Source organism: Tasmannia lanceolata, unplaced genomic scaffold (assembly GCF_043159265.1).
Source record: "Tasmannia lanceolata isolate RefF3 unplaced genomic scaffold, GAP_Taslan_0.1 ptg000006l, whole genome shotgun sequence".
In the NCBI taxonomy this organism is placed as follows: Eukaryota; Viridiplantae; Streptophyta; class Magnoliopsida; order Canellales; family Winteraceae; genus Tasmannia; species Tasmannia lanceolata.
The window spans coordinates 46,733,422-46,748,834 of NW_027518683.1; the positions used below are offsets into that span (position 1 = coordinate 46,733,422).

Sequence of the window (15,413 nt, forward strand, 5' to 3'; positions counted from 1 at the left end):
ATTATTTTCCTCTTTTTTGTATCATGATTAGCAGAGCTAATTGGAGATTAAGATCAATGTAATCAGTCTTGGATATTAGATGGTCTTTTTGGTTTAATTAATAAAACAATCGATTGCTAAAGATGTCAGCCATATTTTGTCAAAGAGTGTTTAAGCGGTTTGGCAATGGCCACAAAGGCCATTGAAAGGATTCCCTTTATAACACATGTACCACTAACACATGGAGGTTGAATTATTGAAAGGATTCCCTTTATATAAGTGATAGTTGTTACAAGGATGTTTTTACAAATAGATGCACAGGGCAACGAAGAAAATCAATAAAGCAAGACAATAGACAATTGGACATTAAAAAAAATTAATAAAAAATTGAATAAAAATCTGATTTCTTCACGACTTTAAAAGGAAAAAACACAGTACCAACGTTTATAATAAAACAAAAGCATGATGGATCGATAAATCTATTTGTAATAAGTCATATGAATAAACAACCAACAAAGTATAACTTATTAAGCTAGATTCTTTATGTTGATGTAGAAAACGTGACGGCCACACTTATTCAACCATCTAATCCGTGTATCTCCTTGCCTCAAAATCCTGAAAACATAGATTACTGTTTCTAAATGCACGTAATGAATTTTTTTTTATGAATGAAAGACCTCACTGGCTGATCAAGATTGGACAATGATGGAGTTGTGACCCAATTGATCGAAAGACCCCTGTAATTGTTTTGAATAGCCTATGCAACGATTTTAAGATCAATATTTTCATAGGGAAAGCTTCTGACCATTCTATCAGAAAAGAAAATGGTGAAGAAGATGATAGAAAAATGGAAAGATTAAGTTAATTCGAGGAAACTCAGGCCTCCAATGAGTTAACTCGAAGAAACTCGACCTCCAATATGCAAATTGCACTTAATTTGATTATTCATTGCTCAAAAGCCATACGGCATCTACATTATATAGAAATTAGGGAAAGCAAAATATGGAATTAGAAATTAACAGAATAAGAGAAAGGAAATAAGGAAACCTATATCAGATAGCAATAACATAAATAAGGAAAGTGTCTAAATAAGAAAATCTATTCCTAATAGCTTCTCTAAGAAATGGTTTTCACCCGACGACAGGTTGCGAATTTCAGCGGAACAGGAAGACTTCAAAAGGTATCGGGTTTCTTTACATGCCGACAGATTGATTTAAGAGACAGAATAATTCATTCTTTGAATTCCACTGTTTCCTTTTGTTCTTTTATTTATTCCATTGGGTTCTTTTGCTTCTAGAGTGCATCGCACGTTAGGTTCTTGGAAACCCATGGAGGCATTTTGTATTATGATTTTAATTTGCATTGTCTGTTGCACGCAAAGTGACTTTTCAACAGATTTTGTCTTATTCATTTAATTCATCTAAGATGGCTACTCTCACGCAACAGCCCGTCCGTGAAATGCCTTCTACGATGGTCCCTAGCTAATCCCCTATGAGAAAAATATCTTTAAAAAAGCGTCTATGAGAAAAATAGTGCATGGAGGAAAAAAATGTAAAGAGCTGTCATGGTACTGCGTATTGATTTACCTGTGGCTTGTTCTGATTTGGTGTTTGATTTATATGTTTTTTTTTTTTGGTAGGTAAGCTGGAGTTTGGCATGGACTCCTACCAGTTTATTTGAAAGATAAAGATGATACAATCAGCTCACAAAAACAAACCCTATCACAATAATAGGGAAGCAACCCAAGAGAACAACGACAAGCAATATTCTTAGAAGCAGAAACGGAGGCACGAAGAATCTCAAGAACTCCTAATATCCGCGGGCGTCTATCATCTTCTGACTTAGCTTCTTAGCTCTCTGGCTCTTTCGTCGATTTACCGCTTGCCATTCTTCCCTAACTTCATCATTACAAACAGTTCTAGGATTTTGGGTATCAAGTGTTAGAGATTTTTTAAAATGCAAAGTAATATTTAAAAATTAAAATGGTTTACAAGTTTTTAATTTTAAATATAAAATGAATTTTAAGACAGGGCCAGTCGATCGGGGTATCCCGGGCCACCGCGGATTGGTTACTTGAAATTTAATTGAGTTACAGGGAGGTGTCGGAGGTCGACCGCGGAAGTCCGGTCGACTGCCGTTCTTTGGATCGTAAAAAATAAAATGGACAGCACATGCCGGCGGGCGACCACGGTAGCCAAGTCGACCACGACGATTCGAAAAACTATCCGTTGGGAGAAAACAGACATGGCTTTTCACTTCCGGTTTTCATCCTTTTTTTCATGTCTTTTCTTTCCCAAGAGTCATTGATGTTTTTCATACACAAAGGACACTTTGTGGGTGATCCAAGACACTTAAATCACAAAGAGTTGTGATCGAATGGTCATTATTCAAACAAATCAAAAGGATATTTTTTAAGAGATGTTTCTCTTAGTGAATAGACATCAAGGATTCTATAAAAAGAATAAAAACCTGTCTTTTAATAATAAGAAAACACAGTTATTGCTGTAGTTTTTCTTTCTCTCTAGCAATCTCTCTCTCACTTGTATTTTCAAGTTAGTTTTGTTCATAAAACAGTGTGCTAAAATTTGTTTTCTACAGAAACAGTTTTAGTAATTTTCTTTAAGGCTTGAAGTTCTTGAAAGGTGTTTTGGGTTTGATGCAGTTTGTGCAAAGCATCATCAAACAATTTGTAGAATTGTTCTACAAGGCTTCAATGTATCTTCAAGGGAATTTTCGATCCCAATTGCACACAATTGGTGGGGCCGTATTGTCTTAAGGAAAGCGATTACGCACCTTGAAGCTTCTTTTATTATTTCTTATATTCTTGACTGAAGGACATTACCATCAACATCAAGCTCCTTAGCAACACTTTCAAGCTCCTTAGTAGGTCCTTTATCAACACCTGCAACCTTTTCTTTGATTCCGGGGCACTGGCTTGGAGACTTAATTTTTGCCACAGTGGTGTTTGGCCATTCAATACTGTCCTCCAACTGTTCTCCATCACTCTCTTCAATGTCTTCTATAATTTCAAAGCTATTGTGAGTCTTAATCAACTCTTTCCCTTTGTCCTTCTTCTGTCTTTCTTCAATCTTTTCTTTTTCTTCTGGTTCTAGATTGGAACTGGAAGATTCTTTGCTAGCATCTATCACCTTGTGCTCTACCGGTTTTGGTTTCCATTCTTGTTTGGCTCTTCTCACCTGTTGATTTGTATATTTTGGGCACGATGCATTTGTATGACTGAAATCTCTGCAAAGGCAGCAAGCGGATGGGCGCCAATCATACTCTATCGGTTGGGTAAGGCTTCCAGAAGGAGTCTTCAATTCAATGGAGTCAGGCAAAGGAAGAGCATCAACTTCGATTTCAACGAACCGGGCATAACTAAGACGAGATCCCTTAGCTGTAGGCAAGTCCATCTAAAGCGGTTTTCCATTGCCACTAGATATCTTACTAATCCCTCTCTGGGTCCAGAACTTTAAGTGCAGATCAGGGAGTCTAACCCAAATGGGTATACTGGACAGGGTAGGTTTACTAAGGGCCATATCAGGATGCCATCTCTGGAGGAGTAGAGACCTACCACCAAAACTATGATTTCCCATTTCAAGAATTATAGAGCAGTCTTCCAGGTTATTGAACTTGAAAAAGAAGAAACCATGATTGAAAGCAATGAGTTTAAACTCTCCTTTTAGCTGCCACTTCCGATCGAGATGCTCTTTCAATGCCACATAGTATGGTCTCCTTCCAACAAAATAGCCCACAAGACAATGGTCCCATCGATCTTCAGCTAGAGAGATATCATCATCTTCGAATTCAATAGCTTTCTTACCAGAGATCTTCAATGGAGGGTTCAAGCAATCCAATTTGGTGGGGATAACAGCTTGGGGCTTGTTGAAAACAGTATTCCAAGGCTGGACCTTTTCCAGCACAATAGTACTGCCATTTACTTCTCCCAAGTCTTTTTCATTAGGACCACAATGAGAAGCCGTCAGGCGGGGAAGGGACGACTCTCTAGAGTTCTAAAGAGCCGTTGATTCCAGCTCACTCTTCCCATTAGCTGCAAAAGTAGACTTTGCATTTAAAGTTGAAACCTGTCTTTTTCGTAAGTACGCCCCTCTGCATTGATTTATATGTTTTGATGAAGAAATGGGTCTATTCTCCTTTTGGGGTCTCCATGGGTAGCCTAAGTATGATTTTTCCCTCTTATTCATTTTTATGGGTTTATTCTCCTTGTCAGACCAGCCACACAGGCTCACTTTTTAGCAGATTTTGTTTTTAGCAGATTTTGTCTTAAGTGGCTGCTCTGACATGCAACAGCTATCCGCGAAATGCCTTTTGCGATGGACGCTAGCAAATCCTACAAAAAATTTGCACTTTTAGAGGATTTGCTAAAGACCAACGCAGAAGGCATTAATTCTCAGATGAATAAATGATTAAGACAGAACCTGTGTGAAATGCCTTCTACAATTGTCCCTAGCAAATCCCTCGAGACAATAACAGATTTGCTAGGCAATTTTGTGGAAAGCCAATTCGCGGCTTATTTTTGCAGAAGACAATAGCCACATAGGCTCCCTTTTTAACAGATTTTGACTTATTCATTTAATTCTTTTAAGATGGCTGTCTTCAGTTCTGCGAAATTGCCTAGCAAATCCCTTCTAAGTTCCAACTTTTTTAGGATCGATGTGGGTAGTTATTTTAAGGATATATGGTTTGTTAGCTCAGCTTGAGCAAATTGCCTAGCAAATCCCTTCTGAGCTCAGAAACCATATATCTCATAGTTGTTTGACTTATCCAGTCCAGTCATTTTATAGGTTATGGTTAGAGTTATAATTTGTAGAGGTTTAAAATGGATGGCTAGAAAATGGGCTTCCATAGATCAAATGGTTAGGATTATAATATGGAGATAGTTTCTTAGGAACACACTGTCTATGTGAGGTCCTATAGAATATATAGGTTGGATGAGTCAAAGAACATGGAGATGGTGTATTTGTGAGCTCTAGGTCACGAACCGCGCCCCCATTTTTTAAACTATCTTTTGTGCAGATGTCTTATGTTCTGACATCCATTCGTTAATGTCCAGAACACACGCACTGGTCCGGTTAAGTGATTAATTTTCGGATTGCTTCTCTTATCAACCTCTCATTTGTCCTTTTTTTTTTTTCTGCTTCTTGTTTTTATATAGGATTTATTCATTTCATTCTTTTCTTCATTTTCTTTTTCCTTTTTAGGATTTTTACCGATTTTTCTGTTCTTTCTATGCCCTCTACAACTAAAATTTGGAAAACCTGCGTTAGATGACAAGGAAGTGAGTTCCAATTGCACGGAATGCAAATAACGCCGTGGAAATGACCAAATCCTTGGTCTAAAGGATTCCAGTTTTCGAAGTGCTCTGTATTTATGTGATTCTCTGTTTATGTGAGTGTGAATGACCAAAGAGTTGGTCAATTTCACTTTAGTCTTTATTTTCCAATCGGAACACCATTTTCAAAGCGTACACACGAGAGGAACTTTTACATTGGGTTTAAAATTAGAATATTATCTTAGTTCTTGATCATAGAACCACGGTTTAATTATATAATCTTCCCACAGTGGAAGCTTTGATCCTTTTTTCTCCTAGATATAGCACAATTTCCCAGGGGAAATGATATTTTTCCCCCCTTTAACGATTTCTGTGAGAATGGTTAACATTTTTCTTTGCCTTTAAAACTTAACAGATAAAGTTAGATGGGGGCATTTTATCCGTCGAAGGGGGAAAATATCATTCCTCTTTCCTAGGCACATAAAATATCTTTTTATTGTGTATGCTTATTTTAATTTTTTTCATTATATTTTTGTATTCCATCGAAAGCCTAATGCATTTCAAATGCTCTTCTAGGAACTCGGGTAGAGCTCGCCCTTTAAAGCTAGCTGTTATGGGGAGGGTTCCCAAGTCCTAATAAAGCCCATCCACATCTTTTACTTTAATGATGTGAGATCTTTGCTTTCACATGGAACCCCCAACAATCTCCCCCTCCACATGGAAGCAACGTGGACAATCTCACCCATCCACGTGAGTGGAACATGGGAACTGGGAGATCTTTCCCGAAGGATTGTTTAGTCCTCGGAGGCATACCGGGGTTACTGAGATCTTCCTAGGGGGATATTTCCATCCTCGGAGGCTAAACCAGGGTTGCCACGCCTTAGCTCTTATGCCACTTGTTGGGACCTGGGTAGAACTCGCCCTTAAAAGCTCGCCGTTAAGGGGAGGGTGCCTAAGTCCTAATAAAGCCCATCCACATCTTTTGCTTCACCGAAGTGGGATCTTTGCCTTAACGTGGAACCCTAATGCAATCAAGGTAGGAGGGTTAACTATGTAACAGTTGTGGCATTGCAGTGAAGTGAAGTGGACCCTACTCAAGTATTCTTCTCACGATTCACATTATCATGCTGAAAACTAAGTGCACAGATAGATGGATTGCTATCAAATTGAATATCCATTTTGTCTCTTGATTTTGATTTGACAAGAACTAGAAAATTTCTTTTGTTGGGGGTGATATTGACCATCCAATCAATAGTATTTTTTTTTTTCCAATCATCCATTATACACCATCAATCATATAGGGCTAGCTATCAACTGCCAGATTTGATTCGGATCCACCAATGTTCCAAGTCATGATCCGCTAAGATCCATTTCGGAATTTTCTTCGGATCTGAAGGCACCATGGCCTTCGCTTTCCTGTTTCATTTCCAGGGAGGAGCATTCTTTTCACTAATTTTTTGTATTTTTGTCTTATTCTCACCATCTTAACTTGTTTCGAAAAGAACCCAGATGTGCAATGTTGTGTTGGTGCCGAAATCCGCTACGGTCGAACGTGCTTCTGGATAGCCTTGATATGTACTCCAAGAGACCACTCGGATGCTCAAGTCAGAAATCGGCAACAAATAGGAACGAAGCTGAGTAATAGCACATAGGTGTGTGAACGTACCTATCTTTGAGCGTGGAGCCTTATCTATAGAGGAGTCGTCCTAGACAATTTGAGCGTGGTTGCTGCCTTAATCATCGAACTTTTAGGATAGTTCCCTTAGGGCACTTTTCTGTTTATTTGGTGTTACTATTCGTGAAGATGGAGAGACCATCTTGCCCTTATTATCTAATAGGCAAGTTCGGTTGCCTAATTAGGCTAGGGGCCATGAGTTCCGCGCTTAGTGTATGAATTGGTTTTACCCCTAACAGAATAATCGAACACTGAGAGACGAGATTCAATTTTTGTACATCATCCTCTTGCAATGTTTGAAGGTCAAACCTCAGCCCTCTTATACGTTCAATAATTAGTCTCTGCCAAAAAATTTGCATGGTTTCTAGGGCCCATTGCTCGTCCCACGCTCAAAGAACAAGCACTAGGGGTCCTGGAGTGTGGGCTCAGGGAGACCACTCAGACGCTCAAGTCAGAAATCAGCAACAAGCAGGAACGAAGCTGAGTAACAACACGTAGGTGTGTGAACATACCTTCACCTAGCTTTGAGCATGGGTGTCTTATTTATAAAGGAGGAATCCTAGGCAGTATGAGATACGATGTGGGAGTCCTTCCTTATTGGCTGACTTTCCTATGGAATTGGTTTCCAAGTTTATCATAATGAGCACCAACTTTCCTCATGGAATTGGTTTCTATCTTAAACCTAGGGATGTCAACGGATCCATTTCGGGTCGGATCCACCTATCTCACGGTCACGATCCATTCAAATTCCTCATCGGTCGGGTCGGAGTCGGATTGTTCTTCGGATCCTACTTTTCACATCATGATCACGATCCAGTTTAATTTGGACCGTCCATCGGAGTGTCCTATTATGTCCCACTAAGCTAAGTAAACAATTAATTTTTTAAAAAAGAGATAGAATGGCAGTCCATTGTTAGTGTGTCTATGCATTTTCTTCAAGTAAATTAAAAATTTATCTATATTTAATCTATGTGTATAATAATTCTCGTAAACAATAAAACTAATCAAAATTACATACACAAATATAATGTATAACTATTATCATAGAATATGATGCATAAAGGTCAAAACCCCTCGCTCTTTCCCTTCGTGAAAGTATGAAATGAAACGCTGAAATGAGTGAAATCGCTCCCATCCAATTCATTAAGTCATAAGAGAGGTTTTGACAAAAATACTCTTCATAGAACGGTTAGCATTAACAAAATTTGGAGAGTATTTTTGTAAACCATTTCGGATGGTGACTATCCAATGGGCATCTGTGGCGTGCCCATACACAATCCAAAATTTTTCAGATCCCAAATTTGATGATCCGAAATATGCCCATGGATCCTATTCATATGTTTAGATCCCGTTCATTAACGTTCGGATTCGGACGATTCATTGGACCGTCTGGATCCGTTGACACCCCTACTTAAACCATCCAACTTTTAGGAGAGTTGTCATGCTAGGTTTAGTTTTTCTCCAAGAGGCCATCTTGCCCTTGTTATCTAAGAGGCAAGTTCGGTTGCCTAATTAGGATAGGGGCCACATGTCCGGTGCTTAGTGGATGAACGGGTTTCACGCCTAACAGGATGATCAAACATTGAGAGATGGGATCCAATTTTTCGTACATCATCCTCTTGTGATGTTTGAAGGTCAAACCTTAAGCTCTTAAACGTTCAATAATTAGAGTCGCTGCCAGAATTTTGTATGGGATCTAGGGCCCACTGACTGACTACCCTGGTCGAGAACCAGGCATCCGTTACCAAATGGGTCCACTTTTCGGTTATTGGATTTGTAAGGTGTTAGGCATAAACCTCGGTAAATCTAGTCTTTACTCATACACGATACATATTAGAATTTTAGCCCATGGTTTTAACTTTATAAGTGGTTATTAATAAAATTCCAAAATTACCCTTATATTAAAGCATGGTCATTCGAAAATTGTAGGGACTTTATAGTAATACATCTCAAACGTATCTTGACCACAATTGCAACCCTAACTCTGACATTTACATCAATGGTCCTGATCGCCTCAATAGATTGAAAGGTTAGGATCAATCTATGGAGATGACCCTGACTTTTCTTAACGTTATTCCGATCCAGGTCCTTTATTAGGCGATTCAGGTCTTATTTCGAGTCAGCACATAATAAGTGCTTAGAGAACGACTCTGTACAATATCTCATTTCTAGATAGGGATATTTAAGTTGGGTTCCATACCAAGTTGGGGTGTAACTTGGGTCGGGCTCAACTCAAACCCGACAGGTTCAACCCGATATCTGCTCGGGTTGGGTTGGCATTTTATAGGTTGGGTTGGGTTACGGCTTGGAAAAGCCAACCCGATTCAAAGCCCTTGGGCAACCCGGCCCGACCTGAACCCAACCTTGTCATCTAATTTTGTCATGATTTTCAAAATCTTGGGCTTATGTTTTTTATTAGTTTTTAATTTCACCTGATTTGAAAAAACAAAAGGTTAAACAGGTCGGGTTATGGATTACAGATTTAGAGGCAAGTTAGGTTAAAGTTGAAGATCCTCAACCTGAGCTAACCCTGCCCGAGTTGCACCCCTAATACCAACATAGAAAGCTACAAGATGAAATTAAAAGCAACAAAAAAGAAAGTAAAATATGTGTCATGAGAGAGTATTGTATACAGACGAAAATCTCTTTTTATCCAACCACATTGACAGCCATAGCCAGCATTGAAACAGAAACACATTACACTTGACAACCCACCTCCAAAACTGACACACTCTCCTTTATTATCTCCACCTCCTTCTCTGCAACTAGAATTTAAATATTTCAAACTTGTCCCTTCTCTTTCTTCTCCTTCACAGCTAAAAATTCCCACATGGTGGGCCCTCACCACTTCCCACCCTTCAAAATCCCAACCAATCTCTTTATCCCTAGCCAATTCTCCAATCCTCTCCTTTGCATAAACTACATTTCTATTATCATTACCATTGTAATTAAATCTAAAATTAATTTCTGATCTTCGTCTTTGTCTTGAAAATCCAAATCGATCCCATCTAGTACACTTCGCGGGGATGATTCAGTCACCAATGTGTCATCAACAAATGGGTGTCTAAGAAGTTGTTTGCACGTCCACCGCTCCATCGCCTCTCGCCTTAGACATTTTTCGAGAAAATCCCGGCCCATTTCTGATAATCGGGCCGGGAATTCGGGCACCTCATCGACGAATCCGATCCGAAACATAGCCTCCAACGTGTTATTATCCTTAGTGTTGTTGCACCACGGTGGCCTCCCAGTAACCATCTCAATGATGGTGCAACCCAATGACCACACGTCGGATTCCGGCGATTGCCCCTCCCGCCGTACAACTTCCGGCGCCATCCAAAGTGGGGTACCCATGAAATCACCGTCGATGATTCGCCTAGCGGACCCAAAATCAGCCAACTTAGCAGATCCATTGGGACCCACTAGGACATTTTTGCCCTTGACATCACAATGTACAATCCCCTTCGAATGGACATAGTGCAAAGCTCCAAGTAAGCATCTTGTGTAGGACCGGATGACGTGTTCGTCCAGCTCTGATCGGGATGCCACGCCAGCAACGGTCCCATCGGGCATGTACTCCATGTGTAAGTTTCGATTCGACGTGGTCGGAGACTCGTGGGTCCAATCATCACCGAGGTATTGTACGATGTAAGGAGAGGTTAGGGATTTGAGGATTTGGATCTCGTTCTCTAAAGCTTGGAGGGAAGAATGGACGGTGGATTTTGAATTGACGGATTTCACCGCGAAAATTCGGCCGTTGGATTTGTTTTGGGCTAGGCTGACTGTGCCAAAAGAGCCTCTTCCTATGCAACGACCCCTCACCCACTGGGCCTTATTTTGCTTTTCCATTTGAGAAAGAGGAGAATGAGAGATTGAGAAGTGAATTGAGGCATTTTGGTGAGAACTATTTATAAGAGGGAGAGAGAGAGAGAGAGAGAGAGAGGGAGATTCTAAAATTTATCCATTGAACGGTTTTGGTGACGTAGTGGGGTCGAAGGTGTCGTAAAGGGTTCTACTAAGGGTATAGGCCTTATCCAGTTTAGGGAGATCTGGACCGTTGTTTTGGGGAGTAGATAAGCAAAAGGCCATTTACTCTGGAAGTTAGGCTGCTAAAGAGGGCAAGAGTCGTTAAAGTTTGGCTTCTAAGGAGGGCTAGAGTCGTTCGGCTCGATGCTTCCAGCTGTCTTATTAACGTGGCTCTCAATTGGGAAGTGATATATTCGATCACTTTATTTACTTGGGACAGCCCTCTCTGGTAGGGATGTTCATTCGGTTTAAACCAAACCGAAATCACTTAAAATAACCGAGCCGAATTATTTCAGTTACTGAAAAAAGATAACCGAAACAGAACCCTTAAAACGTCAAATGTGGGCAGACTTTGACGCTTTTTGACGCCAAGCATGCTACAAGTAGGGCGCATAATCCTACAGGGGGAGCGAAAAAATCATCTCCCTATAAAAACTCTAAAAACTCATATGAATTTCCCTTCTCTTTCAGTTTCGGATAAACTTAAAAAATAAATAAATAAATAAGTAAAGGTAGAAAAAAAAGGAGGCGCGAGCTGGCAGCGAAACGGTGCGGCTCGAAATTGTCACGTGGATGCCAGACAGTTCGTTTTGCGCGGCCGGTCGAAAAGGATGACACGTGGCCCACAGATAGACACGTGGCCAAAATTTACAGGTCCGCATCACCTCAAGAGGCAAGTTGAGGCTGGGGTCACTTCCGTATTGGCGCCTTGTGCACGAACTAAGACGTGCATTCCCCTCCTCCACAATCCTCTCTCTCTCTCACATAAGCCACCACCCAAAAATGGGATAGAAAGTATCTTTATTAGCTTTGTTTGGTAACAACACTCTGTACGCTATTTTTCGGTGGGCCACCACATGCTTGAAGGGATCTAAAAAAAAAAATCAAGGTGTATTGATCATACTAATCAAAGCCTTCTGGGCTTGGGGCCCATCTGTGGGAGGCCAGGATGCTAGATTCTTCCATGGATACAAATATTTTTTTTATACGGTGTAAGCCCTTGTAGTCCTGTATTTTTTTAAAAGTACCGTACGGACCACACTATAGGATGATCGAAACCGTCCATGTGATGGACCACAGCGTGAATAGGCTATGCTCAAAAAGTCATTTCCTTAGGATGATCCCAACCCTCCGATCTATAGATCATCCTACGGAAATGACTTTTTGGGCACAACTTATTCACGTTGACCCGCCATTGCAGGGGTCTGGAGAGAGCTAGGGCCTACTTTGCAAAGAGGTTGTTTCTATGACTAGAGGCCGTGACCATCATGGAGCAATGTACAGTACTTTTTGAAAAATAAGGGTTTACACCGTATAAAAATACTAAAAAAAGGGACAAAGAGAAAAGAGAGGAGTGAAATTACATTTTCTTATAAGAATCATTAAATAGGAATATTTTAGTCATTTGTGTAAGGGAAGAGTCGGAGAAAAATGCGAAAAATTGGAATGGTAGGAGACGTTGTCGTGACTCGTGAGCACAACGACGTGCGTCCACCGCCCTTTCACAAACATGCAAACCTCACCCACGCAACCATGTATAAAAAATCTATGATTACTGTGGATCTCATCGGGTCCGTTGATTTTGTTTGCAAACATAAATCTAGCTTCTCCTTCCTTACAATGATCTTAACCCCTTGATCTACAAGGTCCACCAAGGCCTCCAGATAGGAAAAATATTTCTCCCCGAAAATTTTAGGAAATTTTTTTCACTAAGCCCTGTTTGTATTGCAGGAAAAAACATTTCTCATGGAAAATGGACGGTTTGGTTCATCTTATGGTGTGGACCACTTTTTGAAAATATTGAACTACACAAGCTCACAGCCTTACACCATATAGAAATCCAGGTTTTTAAATATGCTAAGGCCATTTTAGTTTGGGATTATAAAGCATGTGATTACTATTATGGGATATGATTGTTGCAATCACCTATTATTGCAATAATCTATTATTATATAATTGATTATTGCAATCTCCCACCCTCTCTCTCTCTCTCTCTTAAGTATAGGGAAATAAAATAGAGTTTGCGTTTTTGTCGTTCGGGAGGAAAGGGTATTTCTGTCTTTCTCTTAACTTAGAATTGTGTCACGTTTGTTTTCCATTAAGTTTACCCAATTTGCAAAAATGGGGCAGTTGTCATTACTATTTTTGCAAATAAGCAAACCCTAATTTTTACGGATTAAAAAAAAAAAAAAATAACCTAATTTTTATCCAAAGATGGAGACAAAAGAAGAAATGGAATCATCCTTGTTGGCGAGTGTTTCCTTTTACTTTCTTATTCTCTATCTCTGCATTGGTGATTGTTCGTTGTTAGCCCAAGGGTTCTCATAAGTTCAACCAATCACCTTTTCCTTATATTTTTTTATGCTCGCGAACCCAAATTAATTAGTCATTATGGTCTAATGATTTGCCTTGTAGTGTTGTGCTATAGACAGGAATTTCATTAATCAATCCGAACTTAGCACATTACCACTACACCATTGCTTGAGAATCAACATGCACAAAAGAACTAATGGAAATTGTACGCAATAGAGGCATCATCCTTAGAAGTTTCCCAAGCATAAAGCTCGAATTGAACATACCACAAGCAAGGCATTGCTTCAAGATGAACTCAAGTTTGTGATCCACTCATGACCCAAAGTAAAGATATTCAAAGATGGTGGAGTCACAAGTACAAGTCAAGTAAAAGTGTTCACATTCAAGCGAAGAGCCCAAGGAAGACCTTTGAAGCCAATGCAATCAAGGAGCTAAAGTATTTCTACCTTTTAGATTGTATTGGAGATCAACTCAAGTGGTTTTGCGATTTCAAAGTGTTTTTAAACCAATTTTTAAAACCACCCTAGACCTTAGCGAATTTCTTGAAAAACCATTTTAAATGGTCATTTAGGTCTTAAACAAACCCCAAGAGCCGTCACAGAAGTTACCAAGAGGAATCAGGCACAAAAGACAAAAATTGGAAATTATATCAAACGTAGAAGAAAGTGAAGACGTCTGCCAATCCTTCAGTTTTTCAACAAAATACAAAAAATACAATCCTGGTCCACGACAAACGTTTGCACAGATAGACGTTTGTAATGCCACGGCGAAAATATAGTCGTTGGCTCCAAGGACTAGTTGGAATTTCTTACCAATATTTACCATAATGACACCAAACGGTCCTATCTTTCTTGTGGCTATAAATACCATATTAAATTGGTCATTTAACATGATTTTAATGACAGATCAACAACTTTGAGCTTGTACTTTAAAATTTTCAAAGATTTACTTGTAATCTTCAAAGAGCTTTAAACTTGCACATCTACTCGAAGAAGTTCCTTGTATCTTTATTTTAGAGGATTTGTGAGCTTTACAAGTTGTATCAAGACTTCAAGAGCATAAGAAAGTTTTTTCTTATTCTTCATCAAGCTATTGTAAGAGGGTCTTCGATTCAGCCCACTAAGAAAGGTGACTCAAGTATTGTAAGAGTGTTTCTTGATCAGGCAAGTTAAGAAAGGAAGATCACATAGTGGAAGCACCAACAAAGTCTTGGCGAGTGGATGTGTTGGTTGTAAGAGTGTTTCTTGATCAGGCAAGTTAAGAAAGGAAGATCACATGGTGGAAGCACCAACAAAGTCTTGGCGAGTGGATGTGTTGGTCTTCGTGTTGCATCTGTGGTTCGAACCATTTAAAAATCTCTTGTTTATATTGGCTCTTTTTGCAATTGGTAAATCTTTACATTGCTTGTTTTTAATTCCAAGTTAACAAAAGTTAGTTGCATTTTAATTTCGAGGTAATCACACTTAACAAATTTTAACTTTCTAATTAGACCCAATTCACCCCATCCCCCCTCTTGGGTTGCCTATTGGGATTTCATTCGTCTTCATTGTTGTTTGATTGAATGGCTATTGCTTTACTGCCGCTGCTTGCATTCATTCATTCCTCCGCATTTAAGTTCCTATTTTGGTAACTTTAAGTCATTGTGTTTCTCTAAAAAACCAATAATACCCTAAGGAAGAAGTTGGTTCCCCTCTTCTTCTCCATCACATGGAATCCAATCCTAGGGGACGAGTTGATTAGCCCGTTACATTGTGTTTTGTGTGAAACAATTACTTAAAAAATTAAGATGAACTAGAAAAGAAAGAAGGGAATTAAACTAAGAAATTTGAAAACAAAACAAAAGAATAGTTGAGAGAGAAGAGAAGGGTGATGTTGTGTGCGGATCATTGAGCTATTTTGAGATATTGGAACTTGAGTTCGGTCTCTAGATGAACATTCTTACCGCGTGAGGATTGACCCTCCTCTAGAGAAGAAACATAGAGCACTTTAAGGCTACTGATGTTCGTACCATGTCTTTCATTATTTGAAAGACTTAAAATTCCCGAAAAGCTCTTAGCAGCCGTAATTGAGTCTTCTTAGCAGCTCTTTAAAAAAAAACATGAACATGAACATGAACTTAAAGGCCCCAAC

At 39.4% G+C, this 15,413-nt stretch overlaps 1 pseudogene; it reads right to left on the bottom strand.

Annotated features, from left to right (window-relative positions):
* Positions 1-9,528: 9,528 nt before the first annotated feature.
* Positions 9,529-10,847, bottom strand: LOC143878647 (mitogen-activated protein kinase kinase kinase 17 pseudogene; annotated as a pseudogene).
* Between the last annotated feature and the right edge of the window lie 4,566 nt (positions 10,848-15,413).